Raw genomic sequence first — 13,166 nt, 5'->3', positions numbered from 1 at the left:
TCTTTCAACTTTCAAGTTTCAACAGAAGCGGCCGATCAAGACATCAGGTGATTTGGAGATGATTACGCTTATCTGAATACGAGTATGGCTGAGCTTAGCCATAATGCACATGGCATCAGTGCTCATTGCTCAGAGTTTCAGTAAAAATCAATAAAATATATAGAAAAATTGGGAAAAAATATTTAAAAAAATTGTACAAAATAAAAAAATACCATTATGTATATGGTTATTTATAATTAGGTTTCGATAATAATTTTTTATTTCATATGTCAACCAAGTATACATTAAAAAAATTATTTGAGATGAAGGCCTTGGATTTTTTTCCCCCTTCAAGAAGGAGAGGCCCCAGATTAGTATATGTTATTATCATTTTGGATAACATAATTTTATTATTTTCAATGCAGAGAAATGATGGCACGAGTTAATCTAGAAAGTACGTACTTTATAAGCTAATGGAAGGAATTGAGAATTTAGTAGTTAGGCTAAAGTATATTTTTTATCATCTAGTTTTTTATAAAATTTTAATTTAATCTTTTAATTTTATAAAGTATCTTTTAAGTATTTTTATTCTAATATTATTAATTTTAAATAATTATTTTTATACCAATTGTTATTATTTTAAAAAAATTAAATTTACTATATCAATATTTAAAAATGTTTTGTCAATATTTAAGTTTAATGTAAAAAATTTTTGGGATAAAACTAATAATATTAAAGTTAAATGACTCAAAAATACTTTATAAATTTAAGAGATTAAAATAAAATATTGTATAAAATTAAAGAACTAAATGTATACTTTAACCTAATAGTTAATATTTTATCCATGAGCAAGTTCGGACATGTGTCTGCCAGGAGGCAGGAGCTTGAGAAAGTTTAACTATGAGTAATTACAAACTCATTCAGACCCACCCATGAGCAACAAAAATTAGCTTGAGATAGGAGAAACAATTCAAAGCCACTTGGACTTATTATTTGTGGGTTGCGGAAACAAGGTCATTCTACCACTTATAATATTTACTTCCTATTTGGATTGCAAAATTAATCAATTTTTTGGAGGAAAACCATGGTTTCAGTGAAAAATGCCAAAACACCGTAAATTGTTGCTAATTAATTATTAAAGTTTGAGCCACATTTTGTTATAAGCTACGGGCTGGTAGCTTCTCTCTAGAGGTATTCAACTTGGACCCTTCCTAATTGACTCAGTATCATCTCAATCATATCAGAACGGGTCTTGCTTTGACTCGAAAATAATTTAGATGAGACTTTATGAGACGAGACAAGAAAAAGGTTCAAGACGGGACGGGACACGAGATTACCATCGAGACATCCCGTCTCATCCCAAATATTATATATATTATTTTTTATTTTAAATATATTAATTATATTAATATAATTTACACTTATATTAATTATATTAATTATAATTTCAATGCTTATAATTCTTATTTAAAACTAAAGTTTTTTTTGTATTGATAATTTTAATGGTATGGAGTAAACATGGCAATATCTTTCTTTATAATATATTAATTATATTAATATAATTTATTATTATATCTATCTATTTAATAACTTTTATTTATAATGTATTTCTTGCTCTATTTTCAAAAAAATAATTAGCTTAGTATATCTCCATTAAAGTAAAAGAACAATGATTTAATATTGTGCTTGATTTACCTGTTGTTGCTACTCTTATAGCATAAAAATTACTTGTATTTTCTATTATAATGTGTAGTTATAATTAATATAATTCAATAATTGACTTTTAATTGTTGTGATTTATATATTTGTATTTTTTTGATTAAACTTAATAAATTATATAATTTAAAATTTTAATAAATGTTATTATTAAGACCTTTCTTCAATATTATTCCATTTATCAGGACTGCAGGACGTCCCAATCTTGTCCCAACTCTTAATAAGACAGAATGACTTTCAAGACAGGACGAGACATGGAATTAAAATTCAATCTAGATCTTTTTTCTGGACAGGACACGGGATGGGGTGTCCCAGTTACATCTCGTCCTGTGAATACCCCTACTTCTCTCAATCAATTATTTATTTAGTTTATAAAAGAAGCAAGATCACAAAATGGGTAGTACAAATGAACGGGAGAAATATTGGGTCAAGAAGTAAAGTGATAGAGATGTCCTGTTAAATGTTGTGAACATTTTTCCCATCATTTTCTATAATTAATTAGATATATAAGTTAAATAATATATTTTACTTTTTAAATAAAATTTAAAAATTTAATAATATTATATACAACTTTATCAATAATTTAATTTTGAAAAACAATGTCCTTTATGATAATTTGCACAGCTAAAATTAATTCTAATTAGATCACCCAATATCTTCAATCATGTTCAAATTAATTTCAAAAAATAATATCCAAATAAATTGAATTATAATATAATCAATTATAATCAAAATTAATCATATTAATTAATTATTTTTATAGTCAATTATACCCAACTGAAATCTAAACGTGCTCAAGTTGTCAGCAAAGGACTCCACTTGCAACTCCATAAAAATTTCCTTAAAGTAACCCTTATAACTAGGGCTGCACTTAGGTAGGATTGGGCCGGGCATCACTGTGTTTGGGCTAAGTTTGGCCCGATCAACTTGAAAAAGCTTTTTATAAATATTACTTTGAAAAATATATAATTTTTTTGAAAAAATATAATTATTATCATTTAAAATATATCTTTTATAAAACTAGTAATAGAATCACTAGTAATTTTTTTATTACATATGATCATCTATTAATTATTTTTACATAATATTAAGTTAAGAACAAATTTTAAATTTTAAAAGAGGTTAAAATAATTGTCATCTAAAACATTATAATTCATGATAACTCTCAACAAAAAATAATACCATCAAATAAAAGGAGAATCTCAAAGCAAAAAATTTGCTTTTAGGGTCCAATACAATCTAAAAACTTTTTGCAAGCTCAAAGAGCCCTTCTTGCAATTTTTTTTCGTATGCAAAAAGACATCATTGTCCTTAATGAGAAAGAAAGAAATGAATTGAAGTAGGAGAAGATGTAACATCTCAAATTTGTAATCCTGTATTAATTACTGATTACGAAATGAATTAGTGATTTAATGTGAAATTAGTATTCTAGATAGTAGAATGTTATATTAATTCATTGGGATGTTATATGAGCAAATATGAGCGGAAGAAAGAAGTTTTGAAGTAGAGCGTGTGAGCATAGTAAGGATTACCCTCACTGTGCCACATGCCATAGTAAAAGATGGGTGTGTCGCAGTGTATGGTGCAAAACTCTGATAAATAAGTTCGTGTATCAACTCATGGAAGAAAAGAGAAAAGAGGAAAAGAAGGTCTTGGCATGGAGAAGAGAAAGAGCTCTACTAAGGCACTCAATTTCAGGAGAAAGAGGAACATTTCCAACCTATTACTTATCGAGTAAGTTTTATAGTGCCTTAATCTTCAATTCTATCATATTTTTTCTTAGTTTTAACTAGTGAGAAATTGAATTCAAAAATTTTAAAGACATGATTTTTTACCTTATAATAATAGAAAGGTTCTCTGAGACTAAACTAGTACCTTGTGACTAGTTTGAGTCAAGACGATAAAGTTTTGAAACTTTAGGCTCGATTTAACTTAATCTAAAAAGAGAGTAATGTGAGAAATTGGGCTAGATAAAGGTTAGTGTTGGTATTGAATGATAATTGGCCATAACACATGTGAACAAGTATGAATAGAGGTAGTGGCAGCAATTAGGTGTTAAATTGTTATAGTTGGCACCTTTATCAATAATGAAATTGACTTTGGTTACCACTTTTGTATAGATTTTAGCATGTAATGCATACATAGCAGAAAGAGATTTAAGAAAAGAAATGTAACACAGGTAACCCTTTCTATTAAGCAGAAGGGTTGAGGTAATGATATAACTTATTATTTTTATTAACTATTATAACTGTGTAGAAGTGATAATATAATTGTGAAATTGTGATTTTGTTAGTTTTTGTGCATGATTTAGCATTATGAATGATTTTAGCATAAAAATTAGATTTGTAAAAGGAAAGTTTGTCAATTTCTGACTTTAGTTGATATATATATATACATATGTATGTATGTATATATGTATGTATGTATGAAAGTATGTATGTTATGAAAGTGTGGAATCGAGATAATTGTGTAAAAAACATGATCATAGGGGGTAGGAATTCACTTAGGATATGTGAGGATGTGTGTATGTGGAGATGTGAGTGAAAAAATCTATATAGTCAGGCTAGCACCATAAGATATTTAGTGCAGCATTATATGGCCTAAAACCATAGGTAGTCCAGTACAACATTATATTGGAATTGTTACCATGGGATATCGGGATAGTCTAGCAACTCCTTAGTGCACGTTAGGGTGTAGTTAGGAGTCAACGATACCTTTATCATAAGTATGTGATAAGGGAAATCATAGTCTGTAAGTAGAATAAATTACTTTTGGTCTGGTATTTTTACCAACGAAAGTGTGCTCGGGTCAATGAGAGATTGATTCAGTAAAGCCTATAGTTTTATATCGAGAAGCATTGGAGATTCGGTGGTTAGATGATCATGTTAGTGTATTATTTATATGGAAATGTTTTGAAAAGATGAAATTCCTACATAGTATGATATATAATTCTTATTACTCTAGTTTTGTTACTTTGGCATGGTTATCTGTGGTAATAGATATTAAATAAATTATATTGGTTGCTGATATTTTGATTTCACTCGTGGCTATTTATATTTTTTCAAGTTTTGGTGATAGTGATGCGAAAGGAAAGGAACCAGATCGAGAATAGAGATTTCTCAATTAAGCCTTGTAAGAATCAATGTAATGAATTTATATACAAGTAATAGTTGTGTGTATAAGTTGTAACATCCTAAAAATTTTAAGACTCAAATTTATTTAAAAAAATAAATAAAAATAAAATAAAATATCTATAATTAAATTAAAATTTAGAATAATTTAATAGAAGCCCAGAGTTTGAATTTTACTAAACAAAATTTTTGTTTTATTTGATTTTTAACTATGGGAAAAATTACCAAAGTTGACCCAGGCTTTTGTGCAATAATAAAAAATGTTGGGCCATTTCTTGTAATTTTCCCCAAACTTTTAGATCAGCTTTTATAAGAGGAAAACCAAACCAGAAACGCAGAAAAGAAAACAAGGAAAGAAAGGAAACACGTGAGAGAGAGAGAGGGGAAGAAGAAAGGAGAAAGAAAGGGAGTTAGGCTCGGATTTAGGAGTCTTTGCGACCGTTGCGAGCTCGGCTACACGATAGGTAAACTCCCTACTTCAATCCTCTTCTCTTTCTCTTGATTTTCTTCAATTTTTGGAAGAGAAGATTTTTGAATTTTGATCCCAAAGGCTTTATTCTTATAAGCTTTTGTTTCTTTGGATCCTAGGGAGCATGTTTTGAGTTTCTATATAGTGATCTAATGTTTTGAGTGGATAATTGGATGAAAAGAGGTGTTTTGGGCACAAAATAAACCTTGAGAAATTGGGTTTTTGCTCTTCAATGGTTTAAGCTTATTGATTTAGTTATAATTTTGCTATTTGAGCCCAATAAGATTTAAATTAAGGTTTGGTTTTCATTATAAGAGCTAATAGTGAAAGTTGGTGACACTAAGTGAAGGTTTTTAATTGATAAAAAATTATATAAATTGAAAATTAGCCTAGTGATGGCTAATAAATGGTTTTGATGGTTAAGTGATACTATGTGAATGGTTGGTTTAATATATGGACCATTAGGGTGGATTATGACTCATAGACCTAAGTTGTGTGGTATGAGTTATAGTCTTCATTAATGCTATTTGTCATGATAAGTGATGTGGATCACTTATATGTTGTAGAAAATTGTTGGTGGAACTTATTGAGAAGTAAGGAACAAGCCGAGCCCTATTTTGTACAAGGAGAACCCTTTTGGTACCAAAGGGTTGAGGTAACAGGGGAATTTATATTTCTTATTACTTTGTTTTAGCTATTTTTGAATAAATATTACTAGTTATCATGCATTACATGTTTTAAAAGATTAAATGTGCTTTATAAGGGGTTATGGAATACTACTTTGATTATAGTGCAAATATGTTTTCTAATTGTTTAATAACAATGTTTTTATGGAAATGAGATTTATAAATATTATACTACTTTAGAGTGTTGAATGGTCAATACTCAGGAAAAGTAGACAAGAGTAAAAGGCATGATCTCGGTGGGAGTTCACCAATGAGAAGGTGTGGATTTTTAATATTCTATGGCACACTGTCAGTACTTAGTGTTGTCTTACGTATTGTGGGCTCAGTGCACTAAAGTGGTTAGTGTATTGAGTGTTCGACACCTCTCAGTGGGGGAGAGAATCCGACATATGAAGTGTGAGGTTGAGTGCTTAGGCCAAGGTAGCCCTCACATGGAGAGTAAGTCGGGCTAGCTCTGGGAGGGAGTTAGCTTTGACTGCTCAGGATTTACGTCGAAGGGGCATAGGCGGTTCGGTGGATTAGATCATGCCTTAGATTATGTTTTGTGCCTGTGGAGGTACAAGTAGGTATAAGGTTTACCTGTGAGTTAAAGAGTGCCAGGGGGCATTCTGTTGGTCATAAAAGGCCATACCGGCCTAGGTCATGCATTCATACATTTTAAATGGCTAAATTATATACTATGTTGAATTTATTATTCATTTATTTGATTATGGCTTACTTTGTAATAATCAATGTAGATTTCTCTGTTACTGAGACTGTGGTTGTCTCACCCCTTTCTTTTCAATATTCCAGGTCCAGGTGAAGGATCCAGTGGTGGACGGGGAAAGGAGCAAAGCTAGAGGTTTGCTTGTGATTTGTAAAGAACTGCAACCCCTTTCTTTTGAGCAAATATATTGTAATGTATTTAAGATTAGGGTGCCAGTAGGATATGATTACGTATGTGTATGTGAATATGTGTGGATTGTGTGCTTGTGTATGAATTTTTGTCTGTTTGCAGACTTGTGGCTAGGAAACTTGGTTATGGTGTGTGGTTTTAATGGATTTACTTAGTAGACCAAGTTTCTATTACAAGCAGATTTTTATTTTGATATATATGTGATTTTATAAGCAAATGTAAAGTGGTTGCATTGCAAATGGTGTGCTATGGGCAAACATACACTTTGGATAGAGAGAGTGGGTGCGTGGGCCCCACAAAGCTCTGAGCCAAGTGAAAATGTTTTAGCATATGTATTTATATAAATACATGGTATTTAGATTGATTTGTGACCACCCTTGTATGATTTGTGCATTTTGGGGGTTATGGTCCATTTTAGGAAATGGCACCCAGGTGGTCAAATTTTGATGTACGGGGGTTTTCCATCATTTGAATTTGTTCTATCAGTGTTTTTTATCTTATTTGACGTGTCCAAAGTGTTCCCACAGGTTTGTGACCATTAGGATGAGATTTGGACAATTTTGAAAATGGTTTTTACCAAAAAAGCTGCACTTTTGCATCTGAGTGTCCAAATCTTAATCCGATCGTTGGATTTCTCTAAAATTTAGGTCACAAGTAAAACCTTTTATAAGCTTCATGTGGGATTTGGAATCACATCGATCGGATATCGGACGAGAAACGACGCACTCCAGAATTTGGTCTGGAGGTGCTATCATGACAGCATTAAATTGCTGTCATGATAGCTACAGTAGTTTATATTGTAACCTACAAAATTCAATCCGTCCGTTGGATCTTTTTAAAATTTGGTATGCTAATAGTATTCTTAAAAAGTGACATGTGGGCTTTGAAATCACTCCGATCAGAGGTCGGATGATGAAATGGTGCACTCCGAAAGTTGGTCCGGAAGTGCTGTCATGACAGCTTTTCATGCTGTCATGACAGCAAAATTGACTAAATTTGTAACATGTCTAATTTTTAATCTGACCGTTGGATCTTTTTAAAATTTAGTACACTTATAGTACCCTTTGAATGTGACTTGTGAGCTTTAAAATTTCTTCGATCGGAGATCGGAAGGCGGAACGGCGCCTCCTAGAAGTTGAACCGGGAGGGTTGTCATGACAGCAATTTAATGCTGTCATGACAGCATATTTTTACCCTTCTTTTGTCTAACTTGCTTCCGTGCGCTATAGGTAGAACCTATAATTTTTTTTAAGGTTTTAAATGTTTACTTTGCAATCGTATATTTGCTTAGTGATTTAAATGGTTTGTTTCCTAAGTTGGTTTTAGGATTAACTCCTTAACCACACTTAGTTTATTTGACTTGTGTGATTTTTGGATAACACTCGGGGCAAGTGTTACATAAGTTATCATGGAAATCAATACTTGTGCATAACATGTGAGTGTATATTTTTATGTGTGTGTGTGATTTTAAATCATAGCCCCTTTGTGTGTTTATGTGTATAAATGGTGTGAATGTCCATGCGAGCTAGTGATTGAATGTATGTGGTTATGGCTTGTAATATGTGAGATATATATGTGAAACATGGCCTTGTATGAGATTGAGAATGAAAAATGAAATTTTTTCTCAAAAGTATGTAACGTGCAGTTTATAAGCCAATTGTATATCTGTGTATTATATTGTATATATAATTGATAAATCAGATGTATATTACCTATTTGGACGTGCTCAAAGCCTTAAAAGTGACCAATGACATATGGTTTAGATTGGGGATGCTCAAGTGGCAATTTTTGACTTATATTTTTTAATATATATATATATATATATGTATGTTTGTATGCATGCATGTATATATAAATAATACATTGCAAAAGAATTGCTAGATAGTAGATTTTAATTTACGGTGACAAATTCTAAAACAAAGTAAATTATCATTTAAATTTTAATTTATACAACATACCAAATTTAAAGTACATTAAAATAAATATTTTTTTAATTTTTCAAATACATCTAGATTTAAGTGTTAAAAATGGAATTTTCCCGTCAAATTTTTGGGCACGAGAAGGGATTTAGCAACCGAATCTACCGACCCGTCTTGTCAAGTACTCCGATACCAGTATCCTCCTGCCTCAATTCCTCACCTAACCCATTGGTCTTCTTCATCCATCCTCCACAAAAAGGGCCAACCACGATCAACATGTTACCTTCCTCACCAACCCTCCAGGAGACTCCGCCTTGTTTCCTTTCATTTCTGTGCTCAACTCTAAGCTAAGCCTATGGCATCCACCGCCAATCATTTCGCTCTTTCTCTCTCTTCCAAGCGAACAACGAGCTCTACAGCCTCAAACTCAATACCAGTTTCTCTCACCTCCATTGCTTTCAAAGTTCCAAATTCCTGTCTCCGAGATATTCTGTCGAATTGAACAGGAAATGGGTTTCTGTGTCGAGCATGGGTCAAGATAGGAGCCTAAGGGTATGCGCCAATTCGGCTCAAGTTATGGATCAGTTTGCTACAAAGACGGAGCCTGGTGTTCCCACGATCGTTGAGGTCGACCTGGGCAATCGGAGCTATCCGATTTATATCGGTTCGGGGCTGCTTGATAAACCTGAGCTTCTCCAGAGGTATGTCTAATAAGAACACCGAACTTTAAATTTCATTTCAGTCACGACCCATGTGTATAACGTTGCCGTTTTGTAGACCGAATTCTAGTTTATCCGTACGGAGGATCGGTTGGGCTTCTGTGTACCAAAATGATAGAAAGCTGTACGGACAAAATGAGGAATTTTGTGTGCATCTTTAATGTATTTTAAAAGCGATTATTTTCCATTTTCTGAGGTGTTATGTTAAGATGTTCTTAGAAGTTAATGCTTATCCAATAGGCATGTTCATGGAAAGAGGGTCCTTGTGGTCACTAATAATACCATTGCACCATTGTATCTGGACAAAGTTGTTGATGCTCTAACAAGAGGAAACCCAAATGTTTCCGTTGAGAATGTCATTTTGCCAGATGGTGAGCAGTACAAAGATATGGTAGGTCTATTATGTTTAGATTGGGGATTGTGTAATCTTCTCCCTAGGCCCGAGCATGAAAAGTGGTTACCTGTTTAACTGCTAGGACACTCTAATGAAAGTGTTTGACAAGGCCATTGAGTCAAGGTTGGACCGGCGATGCACATTTGTAGCTCTTGGAGGTGGTGTAATTGGTGACATGTGTGGCTTTGCAGCTGCTGCTTTCCTGCGCGGTGTTAACTTTATTCAGATTCCAACAACTGTTATGGCTCAGGTCTAGCATCACATCTAAAATATTCGTGTTTATGTCACCCAGATTTCTGCTTGCCCTCTTTTATTTGATGTTGATTTTTCTGATCTCAGCATCTTATTTCTTTTGCATTGGTCTGTGCATAATTTTCTAGGTTGATTCTTCAGTTGGTGGCAAGACTGGGATAAACCATCCTCTTGGAAAGAACCTGATTGGTGCTTTCTACCAACCTCAGTGTGTGCTTATAGACACAGACACATTAAATACATTACCAGATAGGGAACTGGCATCAGGGTTTGCTGAAGTTATAAAGTACGGGCTCATCAGGGATGCAAAATTTTTTGAGTGGCAGGAGAAAAATATGGAGGCATTGATGGCGAGGTAAATTCATCATCTAAGTATTGTTATAAGCTTGCAGTCTCCAGTATTTGTTCCTTTTATGCCATGAAGCTTGCACCGCAAGGCAATAACATCTCCTGGGTTATGAGTTATGACAGCTAGTCTTGTGGAAATTAGGCTTAAATATGTAGACTTTGAAGGAACTTTTTGCTATGATTGCCCTAGCATAGAAGAATTACACACGTTAAATGTATTAATGGAATTAATCAAGAGCCATGAATTAGTGCAGTCATAAAAATTTACAGCAGAAGGAGTAACAGAAAAGGAAATTTCCAATAGTTGGATTGGAGAGGAAGAACAACATCAGAGAAGAAGCATTCACTAAACTCTTCACACCTCTAAACACTAACCTTCACACTCTTTTGGCTGCATCTCGTCAGCTCTCTCTTTTGGCCCGAGTCACATGGGTCTTGTATCTTTACACTATTATCCCTTTCTTGAGCTGTATTGCTTTTTGTTACTTCAATAAAACTCATATACCCTCTTCCAGTCTTCCTGTTCATAAAATCTAATATCCGATGCAGGGACCCAAGTGCACTGGCATATGCTATAAAGCGATCATGTGAAAACAAGGCTGAGGTTGTGTCCTTGGATGAGAAGGAAAGTGGACTGAGGGCCACATTGAACTTGGGCCATACATTTGGCCATGTGAGTGCTTTCATTTCACTTGTGATTGTTTTTGTTTCAGATTTCCAAACAGTTGAGTTGGTGCTGTCAATATCATCTATAGGCTAATTCATTGAGCTGACATGAATTATTTTCATCTTTATTATATATATATATATTTTTTGTGAATCAAAGTATGAAGTTGTACAAATAATCAAATGTGAAGGATTGAAGACAATATCAGAGGCATGGATCATTTTTATAAACTAAGAGAAGAATGGAGGCTGGGGTCTGTGGTGGGGAAGTAGAATTCAAGATGGTGTACAAGCTTATATTAGCATTTTCCCCTTCAGCATATATTGCTTTACATTTAATATGCACTTTTAAGAATAGAAATGAAAGAATCTTACCTGTTTATTTTGTTATGGGGGTAGCCTCTGGTGTTTAATTCATGAACGATGCCCTTTCCATGCTAAAATGACACGTGTTGTTTTTTAAATACTATGTTTTCCCTCTTGGGAGACATTGTATTGAAACTTGCTAATATTAACATTTCCTCTTTAACTCTACCCTGGGCCAAAAAAAAAAAAAGGTATTTCTGAAATTTTCTGTTCTACATTTCTTAAATTTAACGTTATGATAGTCTTGTGAGTATGTGTTTGTTTGCTGCTTCAGATTTGTGTTATCATATTTGTCCACACAAATTTTCTGTGCGTGATCTTATCAGGATAAGTTCTCCAAACTGATTAATACTCCTTCACGTGGCTGTTATTTTAGGCAATAGAAACTTCAGTTGGCTATGGACAGTGGCTTCATGGAGAGGCTGTTGCAGCTGGCATGGTACTTGACTCTCACAGTTGTTTTTTATTCTCATATTTTTGGGCAGATGAGCTTCTTGTTACGTCAGGATCTTTATTGACGAACGTTGTATGTCAATGAACACAGGTAATGGCTGTTGATTTATCACATCGCCTTGGTTGGATTGATGGTTCTATTGTGCAGCGAGTTCATGCCATTCTTAAGCAGGCAACCCTACCTACAACCCCTCCTGAAAATATGACCGTGGATATGTTCAAGTCAGTAATGGCGGTAAGAGGCTGTCGTTTTTCATTCTTTTGATTTGAAAAGTAAAATTAAAAACTTCTATTTGTCTGTGTGATGATCAAGCTTAATTGTTTCGTTCTATATCAGGTAGATAAGAAGGTAGCCGATGGGTTGCTAAGGCTTATCCTTCTAAGGGGTCCTCTAGGCAATTGTGTTTTTTACTGGGGATTATGACAGAAAAGCCCTTGACGATACACTATGCAAATTCTGTAAATCTTGATCTTATGCCTGGAGCCTGGTTCTTTATGTTCCAGTTTCATGCAATTCTTGAGCAAGTGTAGCGTGCTTTTCTTCATGTAATCCTTATGTCATTCGTGGTGCATTGGCAAAGTCTTTCCCTATGTTGTAATATTAGAAATTAAGGCATGGTCAATGACTACTATTTGAGTAGATCAAATTCTTTTGTTTCTCCGAGAGTTTTGAGCACCTGATTCTATTTATCGTTTCTCAGCAAGCCTTGTCCTATTTATTAAGGCCGGCTTCATAAGTCTGTAAGATATCATCATACTATTGGGCTTTATAACAACAATAAACTGTTTAAAAATACCGTTTACCCTAAGATCTTGTTACGTGACTTCCTATAAACTACAATGTTTTTCTTGATGTCTCTTTACATTTTGTCAATTGTCATGACTATAAATCATCTATTCAATAATCCATTTAGGGTTATCCGTGTTGGAAACTTTGAATGGTGAGAAAATAATTGTCTTATTGTGAAATAATTGAGAGAATTTGATTGATTAAACATAACCAATGGCGGTTGGGTCAAGGAGTCAGTAACCCAATGTGTTAGGTCATGCGTTTAAATTTTGTGAATGAAAAAATCACTCAAAAGAAATACTGGAGTTCGGCTCAATGTATTGCTTAAATTCGAATTAGTTAGTAGCATCCAATATCAAATAAAAAGCTAAAATATAGTTTTT

The 13,166-nt window shown here is 33.3% G+C and overlaps 1 pseudogene; it reads left to right on the top strand.

Annotated features, from left to right (window-relative positions):
- The first annotated feature begins 9,010 nt into the window (after positions 1 to 9,010).
- On the top strand, positions 9,011 to 12,657 carry LOC129299030 (3-dehydroquinate synthase, chloroplastic-like; annotated as a pseudogene).
- Positions 12,658 to 13,166: the final 509 nt, after the last annotated feature.

The sequence above is a fragment of the Prosopis cineraria genome, unplaced genomic scaffold, assembly GCF_029017545.1.
Source record: "Prosopis cineraria cultivar Desert tree isolate PC_DT_omini unplaced genomic scaffold, ASM2901754v1 PC1010, whole genome shotgun sequence".
In the NCBI taxonomy this organism is placed as follows: Eukaryota; Viridiplantae; Streptophyta; class Magnoliopsida; order Fabales; family Fabaceae; genus Prosopis; species Prosopis cineraria.
The sequence above is the reverse complement of the archived record's forward strand: the minus strand, read 5'-3'. Positions and strand labels throughout refer to the sequence as shown.